The sequence below is a fragment of the Lactuca virosa genome, chromosome 6 (genome assembly GCF_052849685.1).
Source record: "Lactuca virosa cultivar CGN04683 chromosome 6, Lactuca_virosa_CGN04683_v6, whole genome shotgun sequence".
Classification (NCBI taxonomy): Eukaryota; Viridiplantae; Streptophyta; class Magnoliopsida; order Asterales; family Asteraceae; genus Lactuca; species Lactuca virosa.
This window is the reverse complement of record NC_136431.1, coordinates 223,001,650-223,010,217: the sequence shown is the minus strand read 5'-3', so window position 1 is coordinate 223,010,217 and position 8,568 is coordinate 223,001,650. Positions and strand designations below refer to the sequence as shown.

Here is an 8,568-nt window from a genome sequence, read left to right as displayed (position 1 = left end):
GGGTCAGTGCATATAAGTTTAAAATCTAAACAGATTTCGATAAATGATAGGAATTTGAAATTCTCACATTTTTCGATAAGGATTTGGGAGTGTGAAATTAGAATCATTGAAATTATGTTCAATTGGTTTATTTCACAAAGTAAGGATCATAGACAAACATAGAGTGCATACTTGGTGTATGGCAAAGCTATTGTCTAAGAAAAACATAGTGTACATGCTTGGAGCATGGGACAACTAGTTTTTTTAATTCTAGTATAAAGTTGATAAAACCGAAACAATGAATAATGAGTAATCAGTATGGTGATAAATAAAAGTGTTTATTTATATTCATAGGGTTTGATACCATATTTGATTCATTTATTCTTGTGTTTCACTTTGCATGTTTTGACTTCCAGAATAACTAAGTCGCTCTTCCTGAATGATTAAGTTATTCAAACCATCCACAGTCGGTCATATGTTGGAAGTAGATATGAATCAAGACTGTCATGGGTTGGTTTGTAGAGGTCCAAGTTGGTGGACAAAATGGTGCTACAACACTCATGAGTGCTCATAAGTTCTGAGTATTGGATTCAACCCGCGCTCATTTGAATCACTTCATGGATTTTATCACGAGTGATCATGAGTCGAAGTTTATCCATTCCTTTTACCTTCGGGATAAAAGTGATATCTGTGGGCCCCTCGATGATTTAGCGATGACACATGTGAGTGCTTGTCCAAGCCAGGACTGATTTGATTTGTTCAATCAGTCAGTCATCATAAATCGAAAATCGGGAAACAACAAATGGACAGAGAGAATGATTATAATCCATGTCTCAGTCCATATGATATCTAGAATGGAGGAATATATGATCCCTTATCTAATGGACAAGTCATTGACAAAGGTCAGAGTTCATTGACAAGATCAGAGTTCGACAGCGGCTTTAAGAGCTACGATTTCCAGTTGGTTTTTGAAGTCATACTCAATAATAGTTTTAGACTTATCCAAGTGGGAGACTGTTGGATTAATGTCTAAGTCCATAACTATATTTGGTATGTACTTGACCCGACCCGGCATGGTCCATTTGGGTTGCACTTCACCGACACAATTTATATGGATAGTCTTTTGAGAATAGTATATTTATGATTTATATTAATATATTATAAGTTCTAATATATTAATATATAATCTTATTATTTAATTAGTATTGATCAAGAATTAATTTATAATTAATTAAGTGATCAAAAGGAACTAATTAAATATGGACTCTTAGATATATATATGTGTAGTGGGCCAAGTTCATTTAGGTTGGGCTAAGTCTTCATGGATAGTCCATGGAGCTTTAACCCATGGATCCTAGGAAATGAAAGGTCATTGGTATTAGGGTTTAACCCTAATCCTCCACACTATATAAAGGGTCTTATGGTTCATGAAATTATGCTAGTGGCTAGTGTGGATACACTAAAGAGGGCAATAACCGATTTCATAGTGTGAGCCAAGTATCCATATTCTATAAAGGTTTTCCAAGGTGTTTTGGTGATTTTTGATTCCACTTGAGGCTTCCACACTATTGGGGCTAAGCTCTTAAAGCTTGAAGACATCAAGCTACATCAAAAGGTATGTCATCTAACTAGAACTTTGTAGTATAGGTGCTTCATAATATGCTAGTTAGGATGAAATCTTGGAATATTTAATATTTGCATGTATAATAGAGAAAACATAGATCCAAGGTTTATAGGATGTACACCATAGGAGTGTTAGAATGCTCAAAACCCAACATGTTGGACTATGGTCTAATGTCAGGCGGGGCCCGATGTAGTGGGCTAGGCCCAAGATATGATGATATGTGATTATGTGATATGTGTATGGTATGTGGTAGTTTGGGGAGACTCACTAAGCTTCGTGCTTTCAGTTTTGGTTTCGGGTACTTCCGGTAGAAAGGGGAAGAGCTCGGGATGACTGCATTGCACACACACCACAACGTTTAGCCTGGGATGATTTACTATGATATTTGGACATGTGATTTTGATACAGTGTTTTGATATGATGTTTTGAGATAGTATCACTTATGTTTTCTGAGATGATTTGAGTGACTATGGTTTTATATACAAATTAAAAATAAAATTTTTGGACCGTATTTTTGGGATTTTTTAGCATAGCTTCAAATTCATTCTTATTTTCGGGACCCGGTTGCTCCTTTTGATAAAACCCGCGACCTTGTTGCCTATACTTCTCCTCTTTTTCCTTTTGATACTCATCATAGGGTAGCCACTCATTCGTTGGTTTCTTCCAATTTTTATCATACCTATATCTAATTGAATACCAGGCTTGAACCTTCCGATTTCTGTTCTCGTCGAGGTTACATTCCTTAGTTAAGTGCGGTCCGCCACAATTGCCACACCCAACAAGATTTACACGGATGGATTGATCCATCTTTTTCATCCTTCGGTCTATTGACTCTAACTTCGCCATCACTGGAACTATATCTTCAGAACCTCCACTTCCATCTTTGTAGCCTCTTGTCTTGTCCTCTCGAGGGTTGTGATACTACCTCAAGTGCTTGGAGAACTCTTCAATTAACTCCTTAATTGTTGTCCGAGCCTTCTTCGTTAACAGTCCTTGAGAGTCAAGGAGTTTTCTAGTCGTCACGTTTACCCCATCATAAAAGATTGAGACCACTTGTTGCACATTGAGGTCATGTTGCGGGCAATTTCTAAGTAACCCCTTGTACCTTTCCCACGCTTCATATAACGACTCTCCACCTTGTTGCTCGAAATTAGAGATGTTTTTCTTCAACTTTGCAACTTTTGATGGCGGACTCAACTGATGGATAATCTTTTCCCGAAGTCTTGCCCATGTGGTGATAGCCCCTGGTGGAAGTGCTTTGAGCCAATCTTTAGCCGTCCCTCTAAAAGTAACCGGAAGCATCCGTAACAACACCGTTTCACGAGAAACATTTGGAACATTAAATTAGTTCGCAATATTGTTCACCTCGTCGATGTGCTTGTAGGCATCTTCATGATCCTTCCCGTAGAATGGGATATCCTTCAACATAGCAAGTATGTGCCTCTTCAGCTCGAAATTTGTAGTGTTCGGAATTTCAGGTTGCACAAGACCCGACCCATTATCTCGTTTTCGCTTCTTGTATTCCTCCATGGTCATATCCGTAATGTCGGTCATCTCGTCTTCTGGTTTGAGTTCTTTTTCAGATTTTGAATCAGTCACGTACTCGCTCTCTGCTTCGTTCGGTTTCACTTCTTCTTTCTGCTCGTATTTTTCTTTTCTCCTTCCTTTGTTGCTTTTATGAAAGATAGACTCGGGATCCTTCAATCCTGGTATTGTAGTAGATGAAGATGTTCGGGTCATAAACTAACTGCAACAAAACAGAAAACAAACGCGTAAAAAGAACAAAAACAATAAAAATCTAAACTATCTGAACGTTGGCCACGACGTTGGCAAGTATGCCACGGCGTGGTCACTATAAGGATAGAAAATTAAAAATAGAAGAAATTTAACACGAAAAAAATGTAACTTTATGTGAAATAAATTCCACACAAAGGATCGAGAATAGATAGCAGATAAAATTAACTAAAATTAAGTCGTTCCCCGGTATTGAACATAGGGAACATAAATAACAACTAACAATTATCTACTAAAGTTATCTAAGTAAAATAAGAAATTAAATGGGGAGGGGGGGGGGGGGTTGTAACATGTTGATATTAAGGTATTTTCATTTTAAACCCTAAGAATGAGAATTGATTTCATTTTAGGCCTTGGATGTAAATTAATTGCAAAAATGGACCAAAATGGCATTTTCGTAATTTTGTGTGTTAGGTACGTATATTAGGCGTTCCCCTAGGAATGTTGGGCGTAGGTGGCCAGAGTGCAAACCCTAATTTTTAGGATTTTGACCCTATTTAAGCATCATTAAGTCCCAACCCTGCCTTTTTTCATCAACCTCCAACCCACCTTCATCCCCAAGAAAACCCTAATCCATTTTTAGAGCATTCTTGAGCATTTTGTGTGTGTTTTGGTAACCTTGAAGGAGAGAGGAAGAAGAGAAGATCATCTTGGAGGAGTGGGACTCTTTGGATCCAGAATAGCAACATCATTTGGCATCATTTGGAGATAAAAAGCTCTGAACTTGATTAAGAGTTGTTTAGATCTTGTTTAGTTATGAAATGGTGTTCTTTTTGTCCCATAAGCTTGGTATTATGATTATGGATTACTCTAATCCATATAAGCTCTCCTTTTAGACGTTTTGGGGCACCTAGAAGCATAAAAATGTAATCTTGATTGAGAGTGTCCTTCCATGCACGAGTTACAAGGTCTTAATTATGGTCATTATGAGTTCGTGGTGATGCCTTTTGGGCTCACCAATGCTCCAGCCGCTTTCATGGACCTCATGAACCGCGTATGCAGGCTGATGTTGGATCATTCTGTGATTGTATTTATTGATGATATCTTGGTCTATTCCAAGACCCAGGAGCAGCACGACGAACACTTGAGGGAGGTGCTGGAGACTTTGAGGAGGGAGAGACTTTTCGCAAAGTTCTCCAAGTATGAGTTCTAGTTGCGCGAGGTGCGGTTTCTGGGGCACCTTTTCAACCAGAATGGTATTCTGGTCGATATGGCCAAGGTCGAGGCTGTGATGCGGTGGGAGGTTCCAAGGTCTCCATCTGAGATTCAGAGTTTCCTTGCTTTAACAGGTTACTATCGGAGATTCATCCAGGATTTCTCCAAGATAGTTGCTGCTTTGACTCGGTTGACAAAGAAGACGGTTAATTTTTGCTAGGGGCCTGAGCAGTAGGCAGATTTTGAGACCCTGAAGCAGAGATTATGCGAGGTGCCGATTTTGACCCTATCGGAGGGTGTTGAGGATTTTGTGGTTTATTTTGATGCGTCGATCACGGGTTTGGGGTAGTGTTGATGCATAGGGGTAGCGTGATTGCTTACACTTCAAGACATTTGAAGCCTCATGAGGCGAACTATCCAGCACATGATTTGGAGCTGGGTGCTGTGCTTTTCGCCCTCAAGATTTGGCGACGTTACCTCTATGGGGTCCGCTGTACTATTTACACGTATCATAAGAGCCCGAGGTATCTGATGGATCAACCAAATCTGAATATGAGGCAACACTGGTGGTTGGATGTGGTGAAGGATTATGATTGTGAGATCCTTTACCATCCGAGGAAGGCCAATGTGGTGGCCGATGCTCTTAGCCTCAAGGCGATCGTGGCTCTGATCAGGGATATATGTTTGAGGATGACTGTGATTACTCCGCTATTGGAGTGGATTCGTGAGGCTCAGATCGAGGCTATGAAGGAAGAGCACCGGAAGAGTGAGCGCATTGTGGTTTATGCGGCTTCCTTTGATTACGATAATCGTGGGTTGTTGACTCTTCATCAGAGGGTATGAGTTCCGTTTTGGGGTGGTGTGCGTCAGGTTCAGATGGAGGAGGCACACAAGTCTAGGTTCTCCATTCATCCAGGGGAGACGAAGATGTATAGAGATCTTCATCCTGATTATTTGTGGCCTTTCATGAAGCGGGATGTGGCTTGGTATGTGGAGAGGTGCTTGACTTGCAGGAAAGTCAAGGTCGACCATCAGCGACCTCACGGAAAGATGCAGCCGTTGGAGATTCCCGTATCGAAATGGGAGAAGATTACCATGGATTTCATCACAAAGTTACCTCAGACTACAAGAGGAGTTTATTCGATTTGGGTCATCGTGGATCGGTTGACCAATAGCGTGCATTTCATCCCGATTCAGGAGAGTATTTCTGCGTAAAAATTGGCTGAGGTATATATCATGGAGGTTGAATCACGTCATGGGGTGACAGTTTCAGTGGTTTCAGACAGATATGTATGGTTTACTTCCAGGTTTTGGTAGAGGTTTCATGATGAGTTGGGTACTCGTCTCCATTTCAGCACAACATTCCATCCGCAGACTGATGGTCAGAGTGAGCGGACTATTCAGACTTTAGAGAATATGCTTCGGGCGTGTGTTTTGGATTTCGGTGGGAATTGGGATACATAACTTTCGTTAGCGGATTTTTCGTATAACAACAGCTATCACACCAGCATCGATCGACCTCCTTTTGAGATGCTCTATGGGAGGAAATGCAGGACCCCTATTTTTTGGGGTGAGGTCGGTCAGCGGGTTATGGGGAGTACTAAGGTGGTACTCAAGACCACTGAGTTGATTCATCAGGTTCTGTAGACTCCAGAAAGCTCAGAGTCATCAGAAGAGCTATGTCGACAGACGCCGATCAGATTTAGAGTTCCAGGTGGGGGATATGGTTCTCATGAAGGTGTCACCTCCGATTCAGGAAGATGGGCAATCTGGGCCCCAGGTACATCGGTCCTTTCAAGGTTTTGTCCAGGTTAGGCCGGGTTGCATATCGCTTGGATCTTCCAGACGAGCTCAGTCAGATCCATAGCACGTTCCATATCTCTCAGTTGCGGAAGTGTTTAGTGGATGATTTCGCAGTGGTTCCATTGGAAGACATTCAGGAGGATGACCGCCTGAATTATATTGAGAGACCGGTGGCGATTCTTGACCGGAAGACGAAAACCTTGAGGAAAAAGGTTGTTGATTTGGTGAAAGTCCAGTGGAAGCATCGTAGGGGTTCTGAATGGAAGTGGGAGCGGGAAGATGAAATGAAGGAGCACTACCCAGAGTTATTTGGAGTAGCGGACTTCGAGGACGAAGTATGATTCAATTAGGGGAGAATCGTAACACTCGAGTTTGGTATGTTTCGCATTTAACCCTTTTATCTAAAAACTTTGCATTTGTGGTCCTTCAGCTAGTACACGGGGCGTACTAGGTGGTACGCTTAGCGTACTAGCCCGAAGTTAATCGCGGATCCCATCCACGTATGTTGGGCGTACGTGGAGTACGCATGGCGTACGTGAGCATAAGTGAAACCCTAATTTTTAGGATTTTCACCCTATTTAAACATTATGATAGCCTCATTTGGTCATGTTTAGCCAACCTCCACCTTCCTTTGTCCAGAAATTAAAACCCTAATGTGTTTTTGTGAGTTTTGAGCCTTAAAGAGTGTTTGTTGGTGGTTTGTGAAGGAGAAGAAGAAGAGGACCATTTGAAGAGGTGTCTTGAGCTTGAAGATCCGAGGTTAGCTCATCATTTGCAAGCTTTTTGAGGTAAAAAGCTCACATCTTGATGATCCATGATGCTAGATCTAGTTATGTTGTAATTTTATGATTTTTTAGTCCTTAGAGTGATTGTTGAGCTTCTTGACTCACTCCAGAAGTATTGGTGTTAGATCTAGGCTTCTTTTGGTCCCCTTATTCATAAAAATGCAAGCTTTATGGTGTATCTTGAACCATGCATGTGTTAAGACCTTTGTTAAGCTCTTTTTGAGCTCTTGAGCCCTATTAAGCCATGCATGTGTGTAAAGTTGCCAACTTTACTTGATAAGTGGTCTTATAGAATCAGATTTAAGAGTTTGGCTTGAAGTCTCAATGGATTAAGGTTTTAATGAAGTGAGGTGGCCAAATGGGGAGTACGTTGTGCGTACCAAGCTGGTACGGTGCACATACTAGCCCAAAGGGTGTACACTGAACATACGAGCTGAGTACACCCTGTGTACTCAGCAGGTGGGCTTCAGATTTGGGCTTCTCGGTTTTGGGCCCATGTTTGGATCTTAGGAGATTAGGGTCTTGTTGGGCCATCAAATTTCTATTTTGGGCTGATGTTATTATTTTGGACACTTTTGGATGAAGGACCACGAAGGGATTTGGGGCCCAATTAGGAAGATTGGGCCATAATTAGGCTTTGGGTGACCATTTTGGAATTGGGCCTTTTGAGTAGTTGGTTTGGGCCTTGGCCTTGGGCAAAGTTAGGTAATGGATAAAAAGGTCTTTTACTCTAGTTTAGACTCTTAGTTATGGGTCGGGATCCAATTATTAATTGGATGTTATTTTATGATGATAGCGCAAGGATTTTCAGACCAGCAACCAGAGATTTATCTGTGAGATTCAGCAGTCTGAGGTGAGTTTCCTCACTGTGTTTAGCGGGTCGAAGGCACCAATGTCGGCCCATGGTTTAGTATGTTAGGATGTTAGATGTCTGCGTGACTCTTGCATGTGTATGCGTTGGTATGTATACTGAGCGGGGCTCGTTGTCGGGCGAGGCCCGATGACTATATTGTATGTCATTGGCTTTGTGATTATAACATGTGTTAGTATGATTATATGTTTATATGTTTATATGTATAGGGCCCCGATGTCAGGCGGAGCCTGATGATTGACATATATGTATACCGAGCGGGGCTCGATGCCGGGTCGGGTGGGAATCGACGTCGGGCGAGGCCCGATGAAGGGTGGGGGCCCAGTATGTGTTTATTTTTTATGGTATGTGGTATTTTGGGGAACTCACTAAGTTTTGTGCTTACGATTTTCAGTTTATGTTTCGGGTACTTCTAGTTCGAAAGGGAAGAGCCCGAGATCATTGCAGAGCACACACCACCTCATTCCGCATTTTATGATTTACTATGATATTTTATGATGTAGTGATATACTTTGATTCATCTTGGTTGTATGACAATGTTTTGGATTACCGTTTTA

At 41.4% G+C, this 8,568-nt stretch overlaps 1 non-coding gene across 1 annotated transcript; it reads left to right on the top strand.

Annotated features, from left to right (window-relative positions):
* The first annotated feature begins 2,669 nt into the window (after nt 1–2,669).
* On the top strand, nt 2,670–2,776 carry LOC145122967 (small nucleolar RNA R71). The gene has a single exon (XR_013714850.1). It is a non-coding gene; the product is annotated as a small nucleolar RNA R71 (small nucleolar RNA).
* The last annotated feature ends 5,792 nt before the right edge of the window (nt 2,777–8,568 follow it).